The sequence below is a fragment of the Vicugna pacos genome, chromosome X (assembly GCF_048564905.1).
Source record: "Vicugna pacos chromosome X, VicPac4, whole genome shotgun sequence".
In the NCBI taxonomy this organism is placed as follows: domain Eukaryota; kingdom Metazoa; phylum Chordata; class Mammalia; order Artiodactyla; family Camelidae; genus Vicugna; species Vicugna pacos.
Window position 1 is genome coordinate 92,647,005 of NC_133023.1, and position 12,461 is coordinate 92,659,465.

The window sequence follows — 12,461 nt, forward strand, 5'->3', positions numbered from 1 at the left end:
ATTGCTGATTGATACAATCAGCTCAGAAATCAATCTGGACATTTATCAAAAACTTTAAAGACGTTCACATTATTTGATATAGTCATTTCATTTCTGTGACATCATTCAAAATACAGCAAAGCTTTATGAACGAAGAATTTAAATACAATGATGTTTATAATGAAAACAGAAACAGCCTAAATGCTAAATCATATGGAAGGTGGGAGGCTGTAGCTTAGTGGTAGAGTGTGTGCTTAGAATGCATAAGGTCCTGGGTTCAAACCCCAGTACCTCCATTTTAAAAGTAATTAAAAATAAACAAATAAATAAATAAACCTAATTACCTCCCTCCCCCTAAAAAAATCATTTGGAAAAGGCTAAGGAAACTATGCATTCTATTCATTCAATTACCAAGTAGCCTTTAAAAAAGAAGACAGCAGGGAAAATGTTTATGCCATAAAGATACATTTTAAAAAGTATTCAAAATTACATGCAGAGTAATTTCACAGTCATGGAAAACAAAGAAATCACAAGAAAAATTATGCATAAAAGAAAAACTGGAAGGCAATAAGACAAAATGGTGGTACCCAGGTGTGAATATTTTCCCCAAATTTTTAATATGAACACATTGTTCTTTTATAATAAAAACAATACTCTTTATTTAAAATGCTCTATTTAATAGAATTTAATATGCCATAAATTGTAATATGGATGCTAATTTCATGGACAATAAATTGTCAAAAATGTTATCTAAGACCTTCAGACTACCCAACTCCAGTCTACTATAGAGTGGCCAACCTTGTCACTCTTTACCTGTGTGAGTTTGGGCAAGTCACTTAACTTCTCTGAACGTCCATGTACTCCAAGTATAAAATAGGGGTTAACTGCATGAAACAACTTAGCCCAGGTCCTTGCTCAGAGTAAGCACTCACTATAAGTTAGCTGTTGTTGGCTATAATAGTATTGTTATATTTTCCCCACTAATTCTGATAAGAAACAAAGGTGAGTAGAAAACATTTCCAGTAAGAGGTTTTACTTTTTGTTTTTTGATTTGGGGGTGTCTTTGTTGGCCAAATTATGAAGATGGCCTGCATCCGCAAAATTACTTTTCTAATTTTTACACTTTACTTACCTACATTAATGAAAACAGAATCATGATGTAAAGGAAGGGAAAATCTAAATAGCAGAGAATGGGTTCCTAGTGTATAATTATTTTAAAAGGCTTAGTGTACTATTTAGAGAGAAAGCATGGGGTTTACAAAACTGGAGATTAGTCATTTAAACTCTGGATGCCAAGCCCCACTGTAGGATCAGAAGAGGCTTTCTAAGGCATTACTCCTCCCCCACCCCCCGGCACCATTTCCAGAAGCTAACAATTGCAGTCCTTGGCATAAGTGGATTGGAACAAAACTACTTGTGTGAACATTTAGGAAGTAGATTAATTTCTTAATACCTTTCTCCAGCCCACAGAAGATTTGAGACAGCTACATTTAAAGATAAAATGAGGCAAGCCAAAGCAAGAAATAAGATCCTCCTAGCAACAGATGTATAGGAAAATATTACATATCGTGTAAGAGGAAGAGGTACTAGTGTGGTTCTTGGAGTGTGTGGGAAGGTAGTTGAAAACATGACATGAAAATAAAAGGAAATTTTGATACACCTACACACACTTAACAATCACAGCAGGCAACAGGGGCTGCCTAAATCTCCACGAATTGATACTGAGCAATCTTAATTGATACTGAGCATTGAAAACAGTATCTTGGGACTTTCATCCTAAAATGTTTGGAGAACCATCTAGATTCTTTGATGAACTACTGGCCCATGTTTGAAAATTCTTAGAAGCTAGAGCTCCCTGGAGATCATAACAAGGACACAGGCACCACCTACCTTTTAAGAAGGGGTAGAGTCAACACAGACATGCAAGGTAAAATAAACCTAATTCTACTCACAGGACAACATTAAAAAAATAATTCCACAATAAAAATAGAAAGAAAGGTAAGAACAGCACAGGATGCTGAGTAAAAATCAACACTACATTATGAAGGAAAAAAAAACCCCGCCGAACAATGTAATTTTTGCTGGTAAGAGATGACAAGCCTAATGGATTGGGGGAGCAAACAACATAACGTGTATTGACCTTAGAAAGGCTTTTGATTCTGCTTCTGGCCATGACCTACTCATTAGCTAGCTTGAAAAATACGGTTCAGATCATATACAGTTGGCACTAGAGGATGATATTGACAAACTAGGTTTTGATAGTTCAATAAGCACCAGAGGCAGGGAAGCACACTGAGTTGTGTTTCTCAAGGAACTGACTTAACACTGACGCTATTTAATATTTTCATCAATACTTCAGGGGGTAGGAGACAAACATGCCTGTTTATTACAGGAAAATACAGGAATGAAGATTTTTAACCCACGATAAGAAATTACCTAATAGATGGTAGCTATTTTTAACCTCTTCCAACAAAAGAAAATAGATCTCCAAGAGTACATGAAAGATGTGCAGAGGAAGACCCTAGTCTTCGACGCATGCTCTCTGCTAGGATAAGACAAAAAGGAGGTCACAGTGAGTTAAGGTAGAGAGCAAATAAATGATAGGGATCTCAGAAAAGGAGTTCGTTATAGATATACAGATCAAGGGAGCTACTGGAAAAGGCTGAAAAGTCATTTACAAATATAACTGCAGGTCACAATCTGATGGTGATGTGCGACCAGCAATCTATGTACCTGTTGGAAAAAAGTACACCAGGTCACAAATGGCGAAATATGCCTTAGGAGTACGTTCACGGAAGCACTGAGCAAAGAAGCTGAACCAATCAGCTAAAATGGATATCATTCATCACGACAATTTGTCCTCTGAGGGTAAAGAGTTAAGGAGTTGAATGTGGATGGAGCCTTGGTGCAAAATCATATGGTATACTCAGAAATCAAGACCATTAAACAAAATTCAGTGTAAGAAGGCAAATGTTTTTAACAGAACAAAAACCATGATAGGGGGAGGGTAGAGCTCCGTGGTGGTAGAGCGTGTGCCTAGCAGCCCGAGGTCCTGGTTTCAATTCCTAGTACCTCCATTAAAAATAAATGAATAAACCTAATTACCCCCCTCAAAACAAAACAAAACAAAACCATGATAGAAGGCTCCAGGTGATCCTGAGGGAAGTGTGGGCGCAATTCTATGGGTCCAAGAATGGATTATGTCATTATTAGTCCCTTAGAAGAAGAGGAAAGAGCAAGGAATTGGCTGAAGTGACAATTCCCCAGAGCCCTGGAAAGCAAATTGGAATGCTTTTTGCAAAAGTCCAAATCTAGCCTCATCACAGACCTCTAATGACAAGTAAGTACTAAAAACTGCATAATTGTGTATAAGTGAGATTTGGAAAGCCCTAAAATAAGAAAGGACACAAAAAGTAAAGAAGGAAACATTCTTTAATGAGTTAAAGTAACAAAGGAGGTTGAAGGAAAGAAAAAACATGATTTTCTAGCCAACCCTCTTGCTCCTCAACCCAACCCCTCACATCACCCCTTGGAGGGCAACTGCCGGATGGCAGCCAGGAAAAACTTGCAATAAAAGAATTCTGTGGGTTTGAAAAGAACAAAATTAAGGGGTATGGGGAGCACACAGTTGTTAACCTTGACCTCATGTAGGTCTTAGCTTTTTGATTTGTTATGGAGGATTATTTGGGTACCTGTGAAGCTTTGAGAAGAGAGATTATAACTTTTCTAATCCTACTAATATGTTTTAAAATCCGTTTATTTTTAAATTTCATAATACATTAATACTTGCTAATTATTAAACATATAGAGAGAAGTAGATAAAGCAAAATGTGGGTGTGTTCCTTCACATTGCTGACTCACATCTCCTCTGTAGAGCTAGAGCTAATCAGTATTATCATTTTGGAGTGTGTCCTCCCAGATCTGTTTATGTATATTTACACACACACACACACACACACACAATTTTTAAACTACATAGACGGGAGATTGGCTCACGTCACTACATGCAGTTCTGTCTCAATCCTTTTCACATCAGCATATCTCATGGTATTGCTACGCCAGTTTGTTTAGCCACTGGCTTAACTGATAGACAATTAGATGGTTTTTCATCTTTTCCAGCATAAACAATGAGCATCTTTGTATGCAGAAATTTGGGCACATGTTGAGTATTTCTATAGGAGAGGAGACATTCCTAAAAGTGAAACCTCTTGGCATACACGTAAGTTTTGGTGGAAGCTGCCAAACTGCCTTCCAGAATTGCTGTTACAATTTACTCAGGATATTACCTTTTTTCCTCTACCTGGGAGGCCCCCCCAAATGCTGTCTTTTGTTTGGATCTGCATTTCCCCATTACCAGTACTCAGGGACTGTTCTGTATTACCCAGTGAGATTGTGCACTTTTTCACATGTTAATTAGCCATTTAGATTTCTTCTGAAAATGTCTTGGTCAAAGACCCTTATTTGTTTGGCTATTGGTTTGTTTATCTTTCCCTTATCGGTTTTATATTAGTTCTCTGTAATTATGGATAGCAACGCTTTGTCATATATAGTATAGTTATTTTCTTTTACACTGTCACTTGTCTTTTATCTTTTGTAGCATGTTTTTAACAATTTTTATTGATTTATAATCAATTTACAATGTTGTGTCAAAAACTAGCTTTATATAGGGTTTTCCAGGAGGAAAACCAACAATTTTTAAAATTACAGCATTAAATTGTTTTACTTTTGAATAGAGTAAAATTCATCCTATTTTACACTCCCTGTTTTATACGTATAGCTAATCTTTCTGACCAGCGTATAAATGAAGGCCAAGGCAAGCTTTACCTGTGTTGAGTAGTGCATTCTTTTCTAAAGTGCTTAAAGATAGTTTGCACTCACTTTGAAATCCTATATTTTATGACATTTTAGCCAGACTCTCGAGGTCACATGCCTATCTTTAGCAATCATGTTGCTAATGGGTACTATGCCAGTCTACCTTCACTGAGCCCCAGACAGATGAGACAGCAACACTTACTTGCATTAAGACCCTTACGCCATCTTGGACTGTTGTGATTTCACTGTCCTGGACAGGGCTTAAGTGGCATAAAGTAAATGAACCTCATAATCCAGGTCTCAAGAGAAAAGTTCATGGTTAGAGAGATAAGAACTCTCTGTCCCCTTCCACCCCACAGACCATCGAGCAAGTCCAAAGGCAACAGAATCTGTTGTATCAAATGTGCCAATTTATGCCACAGTTTATTAGCTTGCTGAATAAGTGACAAAGCAAAGAACTCATAATTAGTTGACACATTTTACAGATTGGATACCCAGTACCCGTCACCAGGATTTCAGAGCCAAGTATGGCTGTAAATAGGTTTTCTTCATTCTCCAACACTGTAGATAATATTTGGTAAAACATTCAAATTCCCTGGCTCCCTTCCACATTTGCTATCTTCTCAATGCTTAGGCCCCACATGGAAAAACAAGAAAGCTGAATATTTAGAGGGCTTTGATCCGCCCCCTCCCCCCTCAACCAGTGTACAGGGTGTGCACAGTCACTGCACCATCTTGTGGCCATGCTTATAAACTGCATGCTCCTGCTGGTAGGCAATCTGCCAAGATCCTCTCTGCTGAAACCTTGCAAAAGGTCCATCACCATCTTGTCTTCTCTTTTTCTCTTTCCAGCCACCAAATTGGAAGGGAAAGCCAGTGCTAGCAAGGTTTACATACTGTGTTTCCTTCTCTCTCTCTCTGTCCTGTCAGGACCGCCTCAATGCCTCAATCAGCGCTAAAGACTCAATCAGAAATTCTGAAAGTCAGGTAAAGGGACTTCCAGAATAAATTCTTCACTAATGTACTATTTCCTTCAATCACCAATATCACTTACCCCGAACAGCAAGTCTGTGTTTGATTTTTGGACAACTCCTCTGTAATTACATATAGCTTCTAAAGAGCCCTTAAGTGGCAAGGATAGTCAGATACATTTTGCTTTATCAGCAAAACAACACAAGGAAGGGCCTTCATTTAAAACAACAGCAACGAATTTTAAAAATCAGGTGAAACACTGCAGAAGAAAATCACCTTATGGGATCAGTAAGATGGCATCTTTCTAAGGGATGTGACACCGTGACATATTTAAGGGAATAACAATGTTTGGATCAAAGTACACTGAGGCTGAGTCAGTCAAACAGGCAAGTCTGACACGCTGAAACAGCGTTGATGGGAACGGGCTGTTGTTTCCTCCTGTAAGGGGATAAGGACTATTTGAGAGCTTACAGGCTCCAAAGAGTGAGGGTTGAGTCAAGTTGTGTTGGCTTTGTAATGAACCCCCTTGCCTAGACTGAACTACATTTCCCAGTAGTCCCTTTCCTGTATGTTGCAGGTAGAGTGGTCCGCAGGAGAGATTCTTGTGGGAGATTTGGAGGGCAGAAGGGAAGTAGCAACAGTGTTGCAGCTCATCCACCTCATGGCTTTTCTGCCGTCTCACCTTGTTGGTGTGTGGATGTGGCTGGGACTGCAACTGCTCCATCTTTCCCTGTATCCTCTGTCAGCTCCTCCAACTTCTGGACCAGGTGTGCGTGCATGTGTTTAGCTTTGTGGCAAAGTATTCTGGCCTCTATAGGACACCTGTGACATCAAGTTCAAGGCAAAAATCACTGGCATGGGTTTCCTTCCATCCTCATGCTTTCCACTGTGTTCTTGCTTTTCCCCACATTACACCCACCTTCCCTTCCCAGCTGCCTGGCCTGTGGACTTCACGATTCAGCATCAGACACAAAGATCAGACCTTACAGAGATGGCTTAACCAGCTCCCACAAGTGTGTGATGTCAAATTCCTAAAGCAAATCTCTTTACAGAGAGATGCACATCCTTGTGGTTCTGCTTCTCTGATTTAATCTCTGACTGACATAGCCATATTATGGATGGGCCACACACGAAGAAACCCACTACACCACGAACTGCCCTTGAACCTTGTGAAGCTTTTCCAAGAATATAATTCAATGAAGAAAGCCCCAGTAAATTTCCTCACAGGAAAAATTTAATCCAGACACACAGGTCTTGAGCGCCTGCTCTGGGCAAGTCAATAATTGGAGACAGAGGATGCTTAAAGAGCACACTTTCACTCTAAAGAATATATTTACAGCTCAGTAAGGGAGCTAAGGGAGGCACACAAAAAACAAAATTCAAGGTAATGTGTGATAAGCTTTGTAAGAGAGTTTCAAAGTATTGTCAGATTATCTTCCTGACAGAGGATCCAATATCAAACATCCTACTCTATCACCTCCAAGGATAAGCCTAGCGCTCTCAAGTTTTCCAAACTGTATATAAATCAAAGAGAACAACATCCTAACTAGTCACAGAAAAGCCTATTTATTGCTGGAATTGAGCTCCTAGAGAGGAGTTGCCAGGTTGGGAGGCTGCCCAAGGCCAGGGACCAGGATGCTGGGTCATGTGCACTGGGGCCTGTTAAGAAGCAGGCTGATAAAAAAGAATGCGATAATGCCATTTGCAGCAACATGGATGAACCTAGAGATGATCATACTAAGTGAAGTCAGTCAGACAGAGAAAGGCACATATCATACGATATCACTTATATGTGGAAAAAAGATACAATTTTTATTTACAAGCTTGAAGTAGACTCACAGACATCGAAAACAAACTATGGTTACCAAAGGGGAAAGGAGGGGAGGGACAAATTAGGAGTTTGGGATTAGCAGATACCCACTACTATATATAAAATACATAAACAACAAGGACGTACTATATAGCACAGGGAACTATATTCCACTTCTTGTCATAAGTTATAATGGAAAAGAATCAGAAAAATATATATATATGTGTGTGTGTGTGCATATGTATAATTAAACTGCTTTGTTGTACACCTGAAACTAACATTGTAAATCAACTGTGCTTCAATTAAAAAAAATTTTAAAAAAGCAGGCTGAGTGAATGGCTAAGTTGGGGTACTTCCTGCTGTAAGCGTCTGTCATAATCTCAAGGACTACCAGCTCAAGGACCAAAGTCAGACTGCTGAGAGTCCAGGGCTGCATGCAGGGAAAAATCCAAGATAGAGAACAGGGAAACTGGGTGATTCTTTCCATTATAAGTGACCCTGCCTGACAAACGCCTTTGCAGCAGAATTCATGTCAATATTCATCAGTCATGAATTAATTCATCAACAAATATTCATTGAGTACCTAAAATGTGCCTCCTCTCTCTTCTGATGCACAGCCTCTTTGCACGACTAGCTTCTTCTCATCCTTCGTGCTGCAGTTGAAATGTCACCTCCTAAAGTAGTCTTCTTTGTTCATCCTAAATATTTCCTCTTTGTCACCCTTTAGCATTTTCCTTTCTACATTTCCTTTATGGCACTTAGCATAGTTTGGCATAGTAACTGACTTGTAAGATATTTTCATCAATATCAGTCCAACGCTATACAGTAAGCTCCATTAGAGCAGGTGGTATGTTTATTTATATCTGAATATCCAATATGCACACAGAGCCAGGCATGTAGTGGGTTAAATATTTGTTGAGTGATTGACTAATAAGGCACTGGAACCATGAAGATGAGTGGGACAGGCTCCATCCATGCTTTCCTGGAGCTCACAGCCCCCTGGAGGAAGGAAATAGACAACGGTAAGAATGAGTGATAGAAAGGGTTTCAGACAACTTAACTCATTACCTCCTAAAGATACTCCTACCCCCACTATCAAGTTTTCCAAGTGTATATAAATCAAAGAGGACCGGATCCTCAGCCTTCACATGAAAGACAATTTGCTGTGCCAGAATGTGTCCTGGGATGGGGGTTGACATAGAGGCTGAGGGGAGCAAAGGGGGAGGGACTAAATCCATTTTGGAGAGGGTTAGGGAAGACTTGTTTGAAATGGTGATGTCAAAGAATGGAGCATGACTGAGCCACGCTAAGAGAGTGCATTTAAGTGTGTGTGTTATTGGATCGGGGAGCACGCAAGAGTGAGGGAGATAAGAAATAGCACTTAAGGCAAAGAGAACAGCGTGTGTAAAATGCCTAGAGGTGAAACGAGAGATGATGGGAGACTTCAAATAGCGCCTCTTGGCGGGTGCGTGGGGTGCGAGGGGCAAGTGCTGAGAGGTAACACAGGCAAATCAGCAGGGGTCAGATCTTCAAAGGCCCTGAATGCCAGACTAAAGAATTTGGAACGATGCTCAGAGATAAGTCACTGAGTGCTTTATTTACAAATATATCTTTTTTAAAATTATATACCACCAGGGAATAAGATTAAAGGCATAAAATAATGCTAAAATTTAGTACAAATACTAAAGATAACCATAGTTTTCAGAACAAAAATTAGCACTTATGCACTGACAGTGGAATAGAATAAGAGAAATAATGACCATCATGGAAAACACAGAGCAAGTGGCTGATGCATGCATCTCCTATACTGGATTCAACACAAGAAGGATTCTGCGTATGGAGTTGAGTACACCTTGTGCATCTGCTAAATAGTAATTCCTACTATTGCTGAGAAAAAATACACATTGTTCTTACCTATCTAAAAAAGGTATCTGCCAACGTTAGAGAGATATTAATTACTGTGTCCAACAAAGTGCCCACTAGGTGTAAAATACAGTACTAGACCCCCCAAGGGGAGAGTCAGAGAAAATTAGAAAGAAAAAAATAGAAATCTAATTTCTACAGGGATTTTAGGCGGAAATATTTCCTTTTAGTGGTAATGAATTCAATTACTGGGTAACAGCAGAATAAAATGAATGGTGAGGGCGGGGAGACTGTAAAACATTACCAAGAAAAACAGTGTAAGTGTTCCATTAAAAGTTTCTGAATGAATAAAACATATTTGTCAAAAATAATAAATTGCTTCAGTGCTAGAAATGTTTACCTATATTAATCCAATCAAATTGCAAAGCACCAGAACTCTGTTCTCAAGTGTTTTGCATGTTTTAACTCATTTAATCATTACCACAAATCTATGGAGTAAGTACTATTATAATTTCAATTTTAGAAATAAGGAAAGTTGGGCTCAGAAAGATGAAGTCATTTACCCGAGGTCACACAGCTAATAAGCCAAGGCTTATTAGAGTTCATTAAAACTCTATTAAATGGCAATCAGCCTATGTAAGATTTTATATATAGCCTGTTCGAATCAATGATATCTCAAAAAAGTCCTATTCAAATTCATTCTGGAAAGTCAATGCCTGGGACAAGGAGTAAAGAACTTTAGCCTGAAGCAAAAGTTCAAGTTCAAGAAGGGTGGCTTTCAATGGTGCATGGAAAGAAATTGGGAGTCAGATGATAGAGAGCTTTGTGCATTTAGCTGATGAATGTGGACCTCCATCTGCAGATGGTGAAGAGCCCCCAGCGCTTTCTGAGAAGCACAGAGCAGTGTTCAGACCTATGATGTAGGAGAGCAGTTCTCCAATTTGCCTGAGCATCTTAGAATCCTCTTGGAATCCCACCCCAAAAGACAGGATCTCTCAATTTGCACTCGAGACTCTGATTCAGAACCTCTACAGTGGGGCCCGGGGAATCCACCTCTTTAAACAAACACGTCAGGGAGGAGTCTGAGGCCACAGGTCCATGGATTAGGTTTTGAGACACGGTTTTAGGAAGATGAGTGTGGTGTCAAGAAAGAGACTGAGGACAGAACTGTTAAGAAGATACTGTGACCATTCAGGTGGGCTACAGGGAAATCTGACCTTGAGTGGGAATGCTGGGAAATCAAACTAATAACTGCCCTGTCAAGCTCCTGGGAGTTTGGAGGGAGCATCTTTTCAATTGCAATGGACCCTGGAGAGCACTGGGAACTTACCGATGGCTGTTAGGTCAAGTTCATTCTTTTTTTTTTTTGCCAAAATACAATTTACAATGTTGTGTTAATTTCTGGTGTACAGCATAGTGATTCAGTTATACATATATATTTCTTTTCTTATTCTTTTTCATTATATGCCATTATGAGGTATTGAACATAGTTCCCTGTGTGATAACTGTAGGACCTTGTTGTTTATCTCTTTTATATGTAGTAGTTAGTAGCTAGGTCAAGTTCATTCTTGATAATTTCTATTCATCTTGACTAGTTGGTGCTGAGGCTCTGTGCTTCAACTTCCTTCCTACCTGTTCACCTCTGCAAAGCCCAAGTCTGCCTCTTGGATCAAATTCACAAAGTCTTTGCCATCTAACCCTAAGGACCTTGATGGGCATATGGTCCTGCTCTAGCTAGTTTCAGGGACAGAAGACCTTTCTCAGGCCTGAGAAAAAACCACTCTTGTGTCTGAGTTAATCCTTGAAAAAGCTGGTTAGGATTGGCTCCAGCTGGCTGGTTAGGACCGATCCAGCTATGGAAAAGCACTCTCTTCTAAGACTTGATAGTTCCTTTCAGGTCCTCTTAGGTCACATGAAATCCAGTAGAGCATTTTTAAGTCACAAAAACTGTTAAACTTTTCTTAGGCCCAGTTAGGCATCAGTAAATCTTACAGAGATTAGTGAAGTCACAAGATTTAACCAGGCACAATGAGAGTAGAATTTATACAATTTAATGAGCCTTGATGAGGATTATTGAACCTTATCCTGCCCTTCAGGCAACAAGATCAAAATTTTAAAATTCAAATGAGAGGGAGCAAACTAGTCTATTTCTTTTCTTTTTTTAAAGTGAAGTGAGCTACCTGAATTTATAAGACTTGTGGGTCCCCTGCCCCGAGGGCCTTTCGTGACTGCTAATGTGATAAACTAGGAGGTACTTTTAATGGGTTCCTCTCCTTCCTCCCTCCTCAGTGGCATATATGCATTTTAATAGGGTCTTCTGCACAGGCTGCTTTCACCCAGAGTAGGGACTTGGGGCGTGGGAATTGCAGGCACCCTCCCGCACCTGTGAGGAGGCAGCTTGACCTTGGGGCCCTCTCGGACTGCGTGGTGCAGACAGGCCCATACTCTGGCAATGCTGGGTTGGAAGCTGGGTGGGAAAGGAAGGGGGCTGGGGGTGAGTCATCCTTGCCTAAGTGCACTGAAATAGGTCCCGAATCGGCCGGGGACGTCAGATAATGCATTTCATTGCTGGAGAGAATATTGGTGACTCACTTGGCAATTTTCTGGATTAGATCTTTCAGAAGATCTGTCACTGGCTACGTTCAAAACTCAGAAGTAAACCTTAGGGTAGATCTTTATACATTTAATTATATAACATTTCTGTTTTATATATATGTATGTATAATATATATATAATATATATGTGTATATATACGTAATGTATATAATATGTTTAATTTTTAGAAGTTTTAAAAAATGAATCACAATTGGACACATACTATTTGCTTATTTTCTTGCAAGCATTTTCAATTCTTGATGTCAGAGTCAGTCAGCCTTTAGCTAGTGAAGACATGAGCATCCATCAGTCATCTAGTTTCCATACTAATAACAAACGTAATGATCATACTATCAACACACATATCAAGCTTAGTGAGTGTCAGGCACTATTCTAAGTGCTTTACGAATATTAACTCATTTCATTCTC

General features: G+C 39.5%; 1 non-coding gene across 1 annotated transcript; it reads left to right on the forward strand.

The window, feature by feature from the left end:
* The first annotated feature begins 202 nt into the window (after positions 1-202).
* On the forward strand, positions 203-275 carry TRNAS-AGA (transfer RNA serine (anticodon AGA)). Its single transcript has one exon. It is a non-coding gene; the product is annotated as a tRNA-Ser (tRNA).
* The last annotated feature ends 12,186 nt before the right edge of the window (positions 276-12,461 follow it).